We start from the raw sequence: 16,206 nt of genomic DNA on the forward strand, positions 1-16,206 counted from the left end.
CTGAGCTCATCCATCTAACTTGGATGTAGCAACTGTAAATCAATCAGTTGATCAACTGAGACTAATTGATAATCCGTTTATTCTTTCAGTCACTTTTCTAGGAAGAACTCTAGGTCCAGCGTCCCAAAAATAAAGATTCCCCCCCCCCCCCCTGTTTTCTCTTTTTAATGGCTGAAAACAATTGTTTTCTGTCTTGTGATGTTAACAAATTACGTGGATATTTGTCCTTTGCTTTTACCAAATCAGAATGGAAAATGAAAATAATCGGCTGATTAATCAGTGATCGGAACGATCGTATCTGCTGTTTCTGACCAACTTTAAAAAGCGTCATCCGATAAAATCACCAACTCGATGTCAGTCAAAGCTCGGGCCTGCGGTCTGCTTTTTGAATGAATTTTTCCTTTAAACTCCCTCTTCTCTCTCCTTGAATCATCAAGGAGCATCACTCCTCACAAACGGAAAGAATAGACATCCAAACGCACGCACGCACTCATGTGGCCTCTCTCTGCGCATAATGATTCATCAACCACCGTTTGCTCATGAAACCGTGATTTCGGGTCCGATGAGTTCATTTACGGAGCTGGGTGGTTTGTCGTGGGCCCTCGGATGCCCCCACCCCCACCTCTCTCATCCCGCGTCTCGACGGACCAAACGCTGCTGCTGCAGCATCACCGGCAGCCTCCAAACTGCGTTTTCCCTGCCGCGATGGATCCCTGAGTAAACCGGCGAGCTGCTGTCAGAGAGACACCGCTGTAGCTGCTGTGGACAAGGACCGACACGCAATGACCGCAAAGAAATGGTGCCATAGGCTCCAACTAAGAGATAAAGAAAGACAATTTTATTTTTAGCGATGTTATAGGATCGCCTTGTTTACCTTCTCGACAGATAAGCAGCCGGGTGATATTACGGCATGTAAGAGCTGGATAACTATTCCTGTGTGACCGACACCCTTCTGCCGCCGATTACAGTGAAATGAAAAAGGTAAGCTTGTTGACACGTTCAGGATTTACATCGGGCGTTGCGGGTTTCAGTGAAGAAAAAAAGAAACAACAAACAACAAAAAACCTGACAGCTCAAATGGGAGCTCATCAGGCTGCATTGTTGCATCGACAATTCCAGTCTTCTTGAGTTGAAATTGACGATTGATTTGGGTGTTTGGATTAGGTCGATTTTCACCTGTCGAAATACGAGTGTGTTTTTAGCGCAAAGAGCCCTGTAAGTAACTTGACATAAATCAATGTAGGTATCATGCCAGCAGCTTGATTTATTGTGAATGTAACAGTTATTCACCTCAGGATGCCTGGACTACCTGGCTTCAGCCTGCCAAAGCCAAAGTCGGTTTATCCTGTAAGATAGTGGTGCCTGAAATCTTTCTTTCCCCTTTTGAGTCTTATGCGCATGATCTGTGTTTGTCAAAGTTATCAAATCTTTGCTTTCATCATTCCTGCAGGGAGAAACAGCCACTGAATTCAGAGTTTGGAAAGGGAAAAGCATGTCTTTTGAGAACAATTAGTTGAATCTCTGTTAGCTTTTAACTCTGCAGATTTTGAATTAATCAGAACCATATATATATATATATATATATATATATATATGGTGGCATTGCTTTTTCTTTTCTTCTCTTGATCTTTAATGAGTGGAAATAAAACCCCAAACTAGCAGCAAAAACTCAGGCTATCCTCGAGTTTCATCATTCTCGGTCCTAAAATATTGCAGTTTTTATTATCGAGTGTGTGAAAGACATATTTCTAAGGGGCCCTGTCCTCTGGAGGGAGCAGGAGCTGCCTGCTAAATTTTTTGTGTGGACAGAAACAAGCTCTCTTCTACTGTAAAGCTGCAGATGAGTCCGTGGGGGATGATCGATAGCCAGTTTGTATCAAGGCTCGTGTTTCAGCTGTCATTGTCGAACAGTGGTCTCTACAATTAAAAGCCCATTTTGTTAGTGAAAGACTGATTAATAATTCATCCGCAGCTCAATGGAACCACAAATCTGTGGATGGCACACTGAAGGATGCCTGTGGCTTCACAGTGGCTTCAATCTAGTGCTGTGCAGGCTGGAAGGTTTACACATCACTATATAGGCTGGATGGTAAATACACACTTTACTGTTTGCTGACTTTTAAATGTGCACTGGATTGTTTGCTCTAAGCAGAAAACTAAAAGCATACACACTCAGTGTTGAGCAGTACAAACAAGACATCTCTGGGTATCCAGTGTCAAACAGCTCTGTTGGTGGTGGACTGTAGCCTCTAACTGCGGTGTCAATGTCATATCTGCTGCCAGGGAGCCAACAGCCATGATGATACTGTACCACGGAGTTTGAAGGAAACCCAGCTGGCTCCGGTCCAGAATGGTGGGTGTTTTAAAAACCGGCTTAGTCAGGGCTACTGCAGGGAGTGATTAGAAAAGATAGCATACAGTATCACACACATCAGTGTGACGTCAACAGGACGCAGAGCATTAGAAGTATTTTCACACCAGGACCCGGACGAATCCAGAAACTGAGCCAGAGTTGCAGAATCCATCACACTGAACCCATTATGTGAATATTTAGAGAGCTGTCATGCAAACTATCCAGGCATTATTATTTTTTCTTAAATCTGAAACAATCTCAAAGATGAATATTTGTAGTATCTCCTAGTGAAAGAATGTATTTAAGTGCACGGAGTAGCGTGTAATCTTGAGTTCAACTTGTATGCTACATGAGTGCTTCCATTTTAAGTTATGTAACATTTCTACTCACCCACATTTCAGTAGGAAACATTGTACTTTTTACTCCACTACATTTATTCACTGGTGGAGGAAGTGCTGAAATCTGTTACTCAAGTTAAAGGAGCAGGCTGGAGTGTAGAAATATACATCCCTATAACTAAAAGTACTGCAATTAAAATATATTTCAAGGTAAAAATGTCAACAAAAAAAAACCCCCAAATGGCTTTTTTTTAAAGAATAAAATAAAATAGTCATTGGTTTGATGCATAAATGGGTAAATATCACCTTAAAGGGGTTGTTCACTCCAAAATCAAACAGATATTTTTTCTGTCACCTGCAGTGGTTTTTCCCATCTATATTTTTCAACCTGTATCAGAGATATGTGCTATAGAAATGTTTGTATTTTCTTAAAAAAATCACGATTAAAAAAAAAACAATCCACAAATCGTGGTGCGAGCAGTTTCCTGTAGGAACATTTTCCTTTCTGCTGTCTCCACTCTCCAGCCAACCAACTATCCAGAAGGAAGCCGTCCACCCGTGATCGCAGACTTGTACTCGAGACAGTGTGACAAGATACAAATATTAATGGCGTTTATTTCTGCTGAGCTGTATTGTTCGCCAGCATGGCTTGTGTTTTAATAATCTGATAAATGTAGTGGAACAAAAAAGTATCTGGTCATTCAGGTCAGCTTTCACAATAAAGCCCCGAACAGTAGATGTAGAGATACTAATGAGTACTTCCTTAGTTAATAAAGGTAAAGACCAATACACCAAACCAAACCAAAACAGTCCAGTACAAACAATAAAAGCTGGGCCTAACTGCATTTAACAGACACAAAGCAACATTTTTTTTATCTCTGTTTTGGTCTCTAGCAGCTTAAACATCGAGCAATTAACCTGCTAAATGTGCAGCCAGCTAGTCGCTAATCATCAGTTTTTTCTTGCAGAAGAAATAATGTTAAATAATCTTTTAACCTGAAAATAGTTGTCTGCTGTTGCTGAAAGTGTCTGGGAGTAAGAGAGGTGGGAGTAAATCAAAAATGAAGTTGTGGACAGGGAGCTTCACCTCACTGTAGAGCTACATAAAACAGTGGGAGCCTGGAAGCAAATGGAGCCGATAATTCTCTCCAGTCTCTTTTGCTTACAGTTCATAAGGTTTCCTGAAGTATGACTGGCCGTGCTGGTCATTACCTGTATCATCAGAAGAGACAGAAATATCATATAGCATTGGCCTAAAAAGCATTTCAATGCACAAGGAAAACAACGTTTTCTTATTCTGTCTCCTTTGTTATTCATTTGGCTGGATTTCCTCCTCTCTCATCTCACTCTAGATTATCAGCTGTATGTGGTGGGAGTAAGGTCAGGTGACAGAAACAACAAGTTAAATACAGTATAGCAGCTTCACCAGCCTTTATGTCGCACTGTTATATTGACTGATGTAGTACTATAACTGACAGCAATATAGTTTGCTGAATTTAATATGTCTGTTGTTATTAAAACTACTGTTTGAGGTAGCCTATTGATGCTATTTGTTCCACATTTTTAATGTCAGTAAAGGCAAACCTGTAAAGGGAAAATGCACTCACTGGACCTGAATTCTAGAAATGGATGAATTTGGAGTTTAGATACAGAAATGGACTACATTTAGATTGTTTTAAACTATATAAACGAGACAATCTTAGTGAAAAGTTACTTATCTGTTCGCTGTAACCTCATCAAAGTGAAGTTACTGAGAGATTTTTTAAAAATTTTGTTTACTTGATCCATTTCAACATGGCAACCTATACCAAGTGCAGTCATAAAGTTAAATCACTCCACCAGACAGCTATACCTGATTTACATTTGGCTTATATTTACTCCAGGATGTTTTCTTATTCACATCTGGACTGTTTTGAACACAGCTGCTATTTTTAGATTGCTCAGAAGAGGTCCCATTCTGTCCCCTTGCACTTTTGTGAGCTTCTCCGGTGTGTCAAATTGATGATTGGTCAGTTTGAGTAACAGAATGAAGTCTCATGGAGGCAAATCTGCTAAACAGCGAGTGAAGATTGTATTTAGCAGCTTCATATTTTGTTGGGGTTTGTTGAGGTAGCTCAAGTTTGGTTTGTGTTTTTTTGGCTGCTCTTGTGCATGCTGCGGGACTGAACACATGGCATCATATTTTTTTAACATAAAAATTTATATGGGCGTCATCGTAGATGGCATGATATATGACAACCTGTAGTTTGGACCCAGCTCTTATCACCAGCGATGATCTTCAGCATGTGGGACCAGTTAGAAACACAAGCTGATCTTTTGCCCTTGTACAAGTTTGAGGTCCACAATGAAAGTGGCTAGAATGGAAATTCTCTCCTTGGAAATCTTTGCTTATACTATTTAGTAAAAAGGCAGGGATTCATGAGATCTTCAAGGTGAATTCTGTGTGAAGTCTGTATGTTCTCCCCGGGCCTACTTGGGCTCTCTCCCAGTACTCTGGCTTCCTCCCACATTCCCAAGGCATGCATGTTAGTTTAACTGATAATTAATTGGCTGTAGGTGTGACTGTGTGTGAATAGTTGTCTGTCTCTCTGTGTTAGCCCAGCAATAGACTGTCAACGTGTCCAAAACGTACCCCACCTCTCACCTAAAGGTAGCTGGGATACACTCCAGGCCCCCTCTGTGATCCTAAACTGGATCAGCAGTTAAGATAATGGAGTTTTTGTTAATATTTTGATGGGTAAAAAACAGTCAGACTGATGGATGAAAATCATTTGATTGAATATAACTTGAGTACAAAAAAAAATCCTCATTGAAAAAAAACTCCCAAAAAACAGACATGGATAAAATAAGAATTCAAAAATGTTCTTAAATGAGACCCGTTGTGTTTGCTGTCTGACCGGGAGAAGAAATCCCATACAGTATTTCAAGCTGTTGTTTCTTTGTATTTACCATAGCAACAAGCCACCGGTGTAACTTCGGTTCATGCAGAAGAATGGCGCTCTCAAGCCAGCCATGTGTACAGTTCCTTCTTATCATTGATGAAGTGTCTTAGTGCTCCATCTGTTCAGCTATTGTCTCATCATCACCCTCTTAAATTTTTTGAGAAAGACGGCTCAAATTAAGAGCAAAGATGGCGTGATTTCAGCTCCGAGGAGAGTCGCTCATCTCATTCTGTACGTCCGAAACAGAGAGAGATTTTATGACCTTGGTAATGCTTCTCTCGGTCCATCTCACACAGGAGCCGATGAAGCGGCTGAAGGTGATTAAAGTCTGCCTCCATTGATGGTCCTCTGTGCTGCTGAGTCAGTGACCTTTCCTGCCATCGGGTCACTGTGCTCAAATAGCTCCTCTGCTTTCCTCTCCCTGTCTCCTACCCTCTTATCCCTCTTATCCTGTTCGCTTCCTTTGTGCCCTCTTCTGTTTAGCGGCTTGTTTCACGCAGCAAAAACAACCCCCAAGGACAAATCAAATGAAATGATAAACATTCCGCTACATCGCACCAAAAAAGCTCTCTTTCCTCGGCATACTTCAACTGTCTTTCAGCGTTCGTCAAATTCAAGTTGAAACATCTCATACTTTCCGCTTCTTGCGAGCCCCAAAATAGAAATAACCGTTTTACAGTATGCCCCTGACAAGTGTCTTGTTATCTTCCTGCATGTGTCATTTTACAATAAGTCCCTGCCTGGGCTGCGTCGCTGAATGGATCCTCTGACACAAATTTGCATGTTATGCTTAACGTTTTTCACCAGGGACAATTTATCAGAATGCAGCAATTAAGGAGTCTGTGTCCCCTGGTGATTAATTATGTCTCATGTGTCCACAGCAGAGACAATCCCAGGAACAGTTGTTTGTTCAGGCCAATGTGTGTGCATTTTATTTTTTAATTTTTTATGTGAAAAACAGTTTTCTTGGTGTTGAACAAACATTTGCTTTGCTTTTTCCTGCACGACCAGTTTGCAGCTGGATCCAAATAAAAGCTAACAGACAAGGACAATTGACAAACCGTGATTGAGAGACGTCTTCTGTGTGAAAGGTAGAAGCAATACTGTAGGAGACAGAGAACAGGAATAATGCAGGGTGACATTCAAAGCTCAGGGATATTTTGTTTTGCAACTACAAAGAGAATTTCTTCATTCTTCGCTTGCATTTCTGGGGCAGCTCTCGATGATTGTGTCTGTGGGTGGTTTTGTGTATGTAAAAATACTTTTTTTGGATGAGGACTGAGCTCACGGGTATTCATTGTAATATCCACTGCCCTTGAATCAGAAGTCAGCTTTAATTACTTCTTTGTAAACATAAGAAAACTGGTGTTCAAAACAGATTTTGCCTTTTGGAAACCTGCTACCCTCCAGCAGGTCCAAACCAAATGCATAAATTCACTTACATATTCCAGAGAACAGTGGGATAACAAATGCTCATCATGCTCTAATGTGTTGCTGGACAACATTGTGGTAAACAAACACAAGCATGCAGAAAAAGTGTTAGTTGCATTATCCGGGGAAAGATCCACTCCTACCTTAAAATGCCTGCAGCAAGATTTGTTTGCTTTAAAGCCAGTGTTAAATTGATAGAACTATTATTAACTTGCTTTACTAGTATACAATTGTTTGGGCCTTGATATTCATTTTACTGCAAAACAGTGGACAGACAGTGAGCTTAATGGGGAGCCAGAGAGCAGATCTAAGCCCTCTGCAGATTAACACTATGGGTTGCCTGCCTTCTGGCTCTGCCGCCAATTACATTCACTCAAACCGAGACCTGACCCCGGGTGTGTGCTTGTGTCACAGTCTTGGCCCCCGGCGCCATATGGACATGGCATTGCATGTTATCACGTGTGTTGCTAGCACTGCATCTCATCACCTAAACACAAGATTATTTTGACCTTTTGGCATGCATGGCTTCCCCTGATTTCATGCATGCAGCATCAGGGTCCGAGTGTGAATAGAGATAATTAACACTTCTGACCAGGACTGATCTCTGCAGCATCTTTTAAAAACGTAACAATTAAGAATGCTTGCTGAAATAAATACTCGACTGGACTCTAATTTATTCAACGAGATACTAGAGATGAAAAATTCATTACTGACGCCAAGCTGCAACTGTTTTGTTTATGGTCTATTAGTGATAAGAAGAAAAATGGAGCCTCTATTCTTTGTGAAATTTAGACATCAAATCACCTATTCTGCAGCAAAGTTTTGCTTAAGTTAGAATCATGTAGTCCTGGTGAATGTGGTGACACTTATGGTGACAGCAAACACTTACCCCGAGAGCACACTGGGTGCATGTCTGTGTTGTCACGTCTCAGACGAGGTTCGTTCCGTTCTTTGCACGATTTCAAATTACACTTGGAGCGTTTCAGAAGCGTTTGGTCTGTAGGAGATTCTTTGTGCTGTTTCTGTTCTGACATCCTGCTCTCCTCATCTGCTGTTTGGGCAAAAATACAAAAGAAGGAAAGCATTTGTGTACAATGCAACCAAATAAGCATACAGTACATCGTTTAAGCGCAGAAGTCGGTCATAAAATAATTTCAAACATGATCAGGTTTGCAGATGATTTGCATGCACACAGTACAGTTTTTTTTCCACACAACAGCTGAAGACAGTGAAACCAGTTGGAGGTGTGCAGCCTCTTGCCTGCAGCTTTTCTAGCAGCTCATTGTGGCTGTCCATTCTGTTTCATGACACTCTTTCGAAAATTAGAGTGTATCGATTCATGGACTAATGCCACAAATGATTGTTGTCTTGTTTGTACATACACTTCTGGCAAATGATCACGGTCACCCTGTTTTTGACAGCTGAGTGCTTTTTAATGTGATCCAGGAACAGTTTTTGGTCCACTGCGCAATGAATGACGTAAAGAGAGGCTAACTAATAAGGCTGTTATCAGGGAGATTTAATTCTGCTAGATCACATGTAGATATTATTAAGTTTCCCTTTGTTTAGGTAGGTTATCTTGTTGTAGTGCTGGGAGGGATCATAGACTGCTGCTACTGTGCCAGTCAAAGCTGCTATACAAAGGTTGCATCCAGTTGATAGTGAATATTTACATTCTCTTTCTGTAATTATTACCGTTAGAAAACAAATGGTAAGGTTAAGGCACCTCAAAAAAGCCATTTATTTCCACTTGTTTTTGTATCTGATTTTATATATTGTTGAAAAAATTATTTTAAGATTTTAAGAAGTTCAAAGTGAATGAGCTTAACTGTAGATGTGTCTACCTTCCAAAAACGATTTGGACTTCCAAAACTAGCATAGAGCTAGTTCCACTGGGTTTGTATTTGGATCATTTTGAAATATTTCCAAGTATATATTTTTATAAAGTTATCATGTATAAGAACGGCATGCAAACTTTAGTCTACTACATAAAAGTCAAATATGTTACACACCAAACCAACACTCCAAACCTCCTGCACTGTTAATCTGAAAGCAAATACTGCATGTTGACCGTAGAGCATATACTCTTAATTTTGGCCATTAAACATAGTTTAGAGGGAAAAACATTGTTTTTCCCTCTAAACTGGACCAAATAAATTCAAAAAACAAAACTTCTTTATGCTCTTGTAATTAGCCATTCCCACCCACACGAATCAGGACAGATTGTTATGGTGTTTAAACAAAATCGAGGTCTTTCTGTGTTCAAAACACTCTTATTATTAGGTTTGTAATTGTATAATTCTGTTTCTCAAGGAGCTCGTCGACCTTTAATATGTTAATATGTCTCCGCTGCAAAGGCAGTCAACAATATCCAAATGGTATTAAATTATTTACCCCCCCAAAAAACACTGGCACATATAAGAGTTTCACATGGAGGCTGCGCACAATGTGCGTTTCCCACACCATGACTGTACAAAGGCTGCATCAAGCCAGACAGAAAACATTACATCATTCCAAGTAATATTTTCTGTCCACATAAGTGGTAATGTGTGCACTTTCACTGGCACACACGTTCTCATTTAGGCAAAGGATTTCAGGAAGGAGTACTGTAGCCTTTTGTGTGATGCAGATTAAACTAAGCTCAAGTTGGAGACTGGGAAATCACACCGTGGCTTTGCTTTGGCTTAATCCTGCCTGTGCATGGTGTCAAGATTTTGAATAATAACGTTAAGTCACTCCCACAGCTTGAGATATAACAGAAAAGTTAGAAAACTGTAGCCATATCAGAACTCAAAGTGCAAAGCAGTCAACAATTAAGCATGTGACAACCGTGTCAGCTGGAAATCACATTACAGCCTTCTGATAATTTGTTTAGCCAAAAAAGTTTTAGTGGAACGTTCCTACCAACCAAATAATGCATAGACGCAATGTTTTAGCTTCATGTGCAAGTCGTAGCTGGATGATGGTCGATATAATGTGCAGAACTGGGGCGACAACACTGTTGTTTGCATTGTGAGTTCCATAAGTGTTCAGTTTAGGCAACAATCAATGATAGGTTTGATAATTTATGATAATCTTTTTAAAAATGTAACATCTTTACATCTACTGTCAAATATGGAAAAGAAATAGTAAAACCTTATATGATTTACTCATGAAAGTGGCCACTTTCTCATTACTTTCATACATTGTTTTAGTAAGTATCCAAAACATACAAGTTTCATTATATAATTTTTCAAGGGATCTTATATCTGTTTTCACTCTTATATGCTTTTCATACAAGTTTCACACAAGACAGATACAAACTTTATAAGATTTATATATATATCTTTTCCATATGGGGTGTCACCACCACACCACTAAAGTGGTGTACATAAACATGTATTGGGCAATTTATTTTGTTTTTTCCAGGGAAAAATGAGTCACAGTAATGATGTAGAGGTCTCAAAAACTTATAAAAGCCGATGGCATTACAGTGGAAATAGTTGATAGCCTCTTTTAAATCAGTGGATTGCTATCTGGGTACGTGACATAGGGGGGGAAAATTTCATGAAAAGGGGTTGATTTATAACCAGACCTAAACCCACAAGCAACCTTGAATAGGTCAGTGGTGGCCATTAAATAATCCTGTTTTAGTCTTCCTCTTTTACTTTATAGGCTGATATCGAAGGGAAAAGGTATATGGCGTTAAACGTGCTGTGTACATGGTTGATGTGAACATGTTGTGACTTCAGACTTACTCAGGTCCTATATGCTAGTTACTGGTATTCATAATTTGTCCATGTTCTTTACTTTAGACTACATGGGATTTTTTGTACCCGTAGTAAAGCATTGACTTTCAGAAACCTGTATTTTCCTACCACAGGGCTGGTTCATCAGAGCCTTTCTGCTGAAAACAGCTGCCTGTTGTGGCTGAGAAATGATGTAATGTGAGCAGAGATGGTGAAATGAAAACAAATGAGTTAGAGGATATAAAGCTCCGCAGAGAAACTTTATTTGTACATTTGTCATTATAAGCTAGCACTTCAGTGATTATGAACATAATGAGGAAATGTGTCTCTACTTATTTTGATGAAAATTAACCAGCTGGCTTTAGGCTGCTCTAAATACATTTCTTTTACAAATTAGTCATATAATATATCACTTTCATTTAGTTAAACGACATGAAAAATCCCTTTTAATTGTTTTCGTGCATTTACTTAGCAGGTTTCTGTGTGTCTGGCTGCACTTCGTTTACTACTTTCAAAACTTACACCTACTTTGGGTCTGGAGAGACGTAAACGCACCCGCACTGCCCGTTTGCTGTCAAGGCCGCAAAGAGTCAAGAACAACATTCAACCTTGTGACATTACACACCTGCATCCCCTCAACCCACACATGCACACACACTCACGCAAACTTTGACTGTAGCTGGAAGGAGTGATTGTGCGCTGTGTCATCCTCAGCAGTGAGGCAATTTGAAGCCTGTCTCCCTTTTTCACAGATAGATGCAACACGTCTCCCAGGATTGCTGAATACAAACACACTTCTGATCACTCATCCTCACTATAACCTTGAAGCTAAACAGAAGGGTTTATCACATGACACGAGGTGTGCTACTACATTTTTGCTGTATTAGAGCTCTGCTACATTGAATCCTGCTGTTGTCCTGAATCCTGCAAGTGTATTTATCCCACCTATGTACCAAGTTACAACTGCTGCCAGTACCAAACCTATATAAATAGAAGCAGCATTTTCCCAGGTCTACCAACGAATGGCAGCCTGAAAGTGTTCAAGTGTATTATTAGTGTATTCCATCCTTTCTTAATTTTTAAAGGGTATAAATCCTCCTAAACTAAGCTGATACCATATCTAGTGTTCCCTGTTTTATCTTAGAACTGCAAGAGATTTGCATGACAATGTGGTCACGTCTTCACACTATTAAACTTAACAAGAGCATTAGCGCATGTGACAGCTGCCCTCGTTTCTCTGCGTCAGTTTGATGTCTATATATTATTTATCGTGCATTCATGGACATTCGCACTCATTGCGCAAAGTGGAGCTTGCAGCACTCCAAGTCACACGAATAATTGTTAAAACACAGTTATGTGGGATCTTGTCATAATAGCGGTACATATTCATTATGTCATGACCATCTGTTCATATAGAGAGTATAGCGCAACATGTACTAGATAAGTATTGGAGCAAACATATTTGAGTAGCAGCCTATCAATTGATTATCGTGGGCTAATGGACGGCAGTGATGTGTTTTCACTAATTTCATTGGATTTAGGGAGAAAATGTGTGATGTCATAGAGACACTTGTGTTGCTCTGTCACTGCGGCAGGATTAACAACACAGGCAAAGAACTGACTTCTGCAGTTCCTCTGCTGTCTTGTGTTTGTGCATATCTAAAACTCACAGTCGCCACAGCAGGCTGTCTGAATTGCTTATGTTTCTTGAACATGGCTTGACCTCTTGTTTCACTTTTATCCTTGTATGTGGGGTGTCAACTGATGGACAGGTCACCCTGAGCTCGATGTTTTAAATCCCTGTCGTGCTAACTGTAAAACACCAGGAACAGCAGAACAGCAGCAGGGAGGCAGCTGCGCCTTGAGACTGCCAGGTAATGGGGCAGCAAGAGGCTCCTGAGCCTCACAGGAGGCTAGAGGGCAAATCCTGGATGACTTGGAGATATATGGCAGAATCAGTCTTTCCCATGGGGATCCCGTCTGGAAGCACGACTGTGATGTAGGTCTTGGATAAAGGAGTTGTCTCAGACCTCCTCTTGAATTCTGCACATCTCTGTAGCTTAAACTTACAGAACTGACAGCTGAGCATTAGGAAGTGACTAATGTCAGAACCCGGATTTGCCACCTGCTTGGAGAACATCTGTCTGTCATCACAAGGCGATCTCACTCCATTAATCTATTGGATATGCTAATGAATTTCTTGTGGAGAGTTGCAAGGATTCCCAAAGGTCACTGTGTACTCTTATGCATTGCCTTTCCCTTCCATGCAATGCTCCATCCTTTAGCTTCATTTGTATATCACATAGAAGTACACAGTAGCAGTAAGCATAGACATTGTTTGTTGATGTCATGGAAGCATTTTGTTAATTTTTCAATTAGCCCTCTTTGTATTTGTGATCATTTGTAGTATTTGTGAGTAAAAATCTATCTAACTATATCTATATCTGCATATAGATATTTATATGTAGATATCTGTGGTTGTAAACAATGACTGATGCAGGGAATAGGAAGTCTTGAACCACATATCCTTTATTTGCCACAAAGATATCCTGACTATAACAGAAGCCTTGAAAAAACAGCAGATGGGATCCCAGATAGCTACAACTTTTTTGCCTCATGCTTTACTTGAGTAAACTCAGCTGTGACCAACAAAAAGGTCCAAATGAGATTTGGCACATTTGGCCTAGCATCAGTTGCTGTAGGTAGGTCAGCAATAGCTGAAACAAAAAAAATAGTAGAAAGTGTCTGGGGCATTGCTAAAGAGTCTGGATGTCTGACTTTTAAGTGTTTTCTTCTTTCTCTGTTGCTTTTGTTTTGTTTAAAACCCCTCCCTGATCACCTGAACCAAATGCCAAATATCTCCATTGGTGTGTTTTCTTTGTTGACAAACAGCACCTTGTCTTCTTGGTGCCACTCTACATATTGTCACTACAGTCCAATATATTTAACGATAACATTTTAATTCCATTCAGTTCAATATGATTTATACAGCGCCAAATCACAACAACAGTCACCGCAAGGTGCTTAATGTGGTAAGGTAAAGATCCTACAATTATGCAGAGAAACCAAAACAATCAGATGAGCCACTATGAGCAAGCTCTTTGGTGACAGTGGGAAAGAAAAAAATCCCTTTTAACAGGAAGAAACCTTCGTCAGAACCAGGCTCAGGGAGGCCTGTCATCTGCTGCGACCGGTTGGGGGTGAGAGGAGGGAGACAGGATGAAAGACATGCTGTGGAAGAGAGCCAGAGATTAATAATAACTAATGATCAAATGCAGAGTGGTGTATACACACATGGTGAGGGAAGAGGTCCATCCATCCAATTTCTTATGACCAGGAGGGTGAAGCCTATCAAGTTTATAGTTAACTAAACCTAAATTGCGCCTCATTTTTGTTGTTCAATGTTTCATTGCTACAATGACAATAAAGATTCTGAATCTTGCTATGAGGCCACAGTGCCAATCACTGCATGATCATGCTGAAATGGTAAATGGACTCAGAAAGCTCCTTTCTACTTAATTTGAGTACTTAAAGCGCTTTCTACAACAAGTCTCATTCACCCAATTACACCCACATAAATATAAATATTTTACCATTTCTATATATTAGCCGTTTTTAAACTCCAAAATCACATTTCATGCAGTAGAATGCAAGATATTAAGTTCAATTGAGAAACACAGTTTATACAATTTATAAACAATCGGTTCCTTTGCATAGCTGTACTACTGCTTTTGGAGCCTGATCTCAGTACATGTGCTTCAGCGTTTGACAAAGAAGACTTTTAATACATCAAATAAGCCATGGTGTTAACTGAATTCTGACTTTGTTTGTCTTGTTTGTTGTGCTGTAGAAGCAACGACAGTTCATCTCTATATCAAATCCAGCTTGTTTGACAAAAAGGAAATATGGAAATTTAACTTCAGCAGTCAGTAATGAGATTTTAAAAATGTAAAGCTGAACAATGTAATATAGCAAACAGTCTGTTCTCAGTCTGCTGTTCTTAAACGAATTAACCAACAGTGGTTGCTGTTTCCACTGTGAGATCAATGCTTGGTCCTTGTTGGGGCTGTTGTGAACAGTTAGTGTGCAGTAGTGTGTCAAAATGTTTCAAAGGTTGAGAGGTTTGAGATGGAGAAGAGAGAGCAAGTAACTTTCTTCTTTAAATGGTGGAGAGAAGGTTTTTTTCAAATGCTCTCTGGAAGCTGTGTGATTGTTTCTGCCTGATCCTCCTGCATACGCTTGGTCACTGCGCTGTATAGAGTCTCATTAGTATGGATGTCAGCGCCTCTCCTTCAGCTGAACCTGCCATGCCACTACAGTAGTAGAGCTGCCTGCCTGCCTGCCTGCCGCATTGTCCCTGGTTGGCCGATGTGAGGCTGCCAGCTCTGTCTCCTCCCAAGGATGACTGAAATGTGGGCGAGCGTCAGAAGCTGAATGTCATGATTCAATCAAAGGCGATGTCTGTGCCTGGATGTACAGAACAGGAATTCATGTTTCATATGGCTGTATAAAGAGAAGGGTACATATAAGAAGGCACTGTCATTGCTAAAGGCGAGCAATAAGTCTGCTTAAGAACAAAAAATTACAGCTGAGGTAAGACTGGGGAAATGGCTGTTTGGTGATACTGATTCAGCCTACAGAGCTTCTGTATTTAGGTTGTACTGCAAGCATCAAGCAGCCCATCAAGTATTCATCTCTGGATTTAGGCTGTCGTGGCAGTTTCTGTAGCTTGGTGTGATACCTGACTAACTTGATTATGTTGTGATCAGGGATTTGTTCTTCTAGTCAATAAAAATATTCCTTTATGAGCCTGACTGTATGATTGGGCTTCTTATCATGCTGCAGAATAAATTTGGGGCTGATTAGAGGCATTACTGAATATACTGGTTGATAGAAAAGGATCAAAACATTTAAAGTGTCCAAAAGCTTTGCACAGCACTGTATTTGTAGCAGTTATTTCGTTTTTCTTGGAAAAGGTTTCAGATCGTCTTGGATTTACGTAGTTGACAGCCTGGCTTATTGTTTATTTACTTTGACACTTCTGGCTGTAGCTCTTTCGTCTTGTGTAGCGAAATCACAGGTGGTGATGTTCAGTACAGGCCAAGGACAGAACTGACATTGAGGGGAAAAACATATGACACTTCCAATATCTTTCTTGAAACAAAACAGATGTTTGTGAGTCAGGGTAAGCTTTTGGATGTAGGAAATGTGTGAAACTGAGACTTCTGCAGCACAAGCAAAGAAGAATCAAATGAGCCAAGAAAATATAAAACCAGAGATCACAGATTTAAAAGGTACCAGGGTAAGATGAGCAATGGTAAGACAGAGAATATCTACAGAAATGTGGAAAGTGCCCCACGTGACATTAAGCCAGGACGAAGCAGCTGTGCACAAAGGTGAGGTTCTCCCTTGTC

The 16,206-nt window shown here is 40.2% G+C and overlaps 1 protein-coding gene across 3 annotated transcripts in view; it reads left to right on the top strand.

Annotated features, from left to right (window-relative positions):
- Positions 1-506: 506 nt before the first annotated feature.
- dlgap4a (discs, large (Drosophila) homolog-associated protein 4a) overlaps positions 507-16,206 on the top strand; it is a 98,953-nt gene continuing 83,253 nt past the window's right edge. For 2 of the 3 annotated variants that reach the window (XM_040008278.1, XM_040008279.1), the window contains exon 1: positions 507-981. The gene's annotated coding sequence lies outside the window, so the exon portion shown is untranslated. The remainder of the gene's footprint in view (positions 982-16,206) is intronic. The other variant, XM_040008280.1, reaches the window with a different exon arrangement.

This window comes from Simochromis diagramma, unplaced genomic scaffold (assembly GCF_900408965.1).
Source record: "Simochromis diagramma unplaced genomic scaffold, fSimDia1.1 OVJJ01000545.1, whole genome shotgun sequence".
Taxonomy (NCBI): Eukaryota; Metazoa; Chordata; class Actinopteri; order Cichliformes; family Cichlidae; genus Simochromis; species Simochromis diagramma.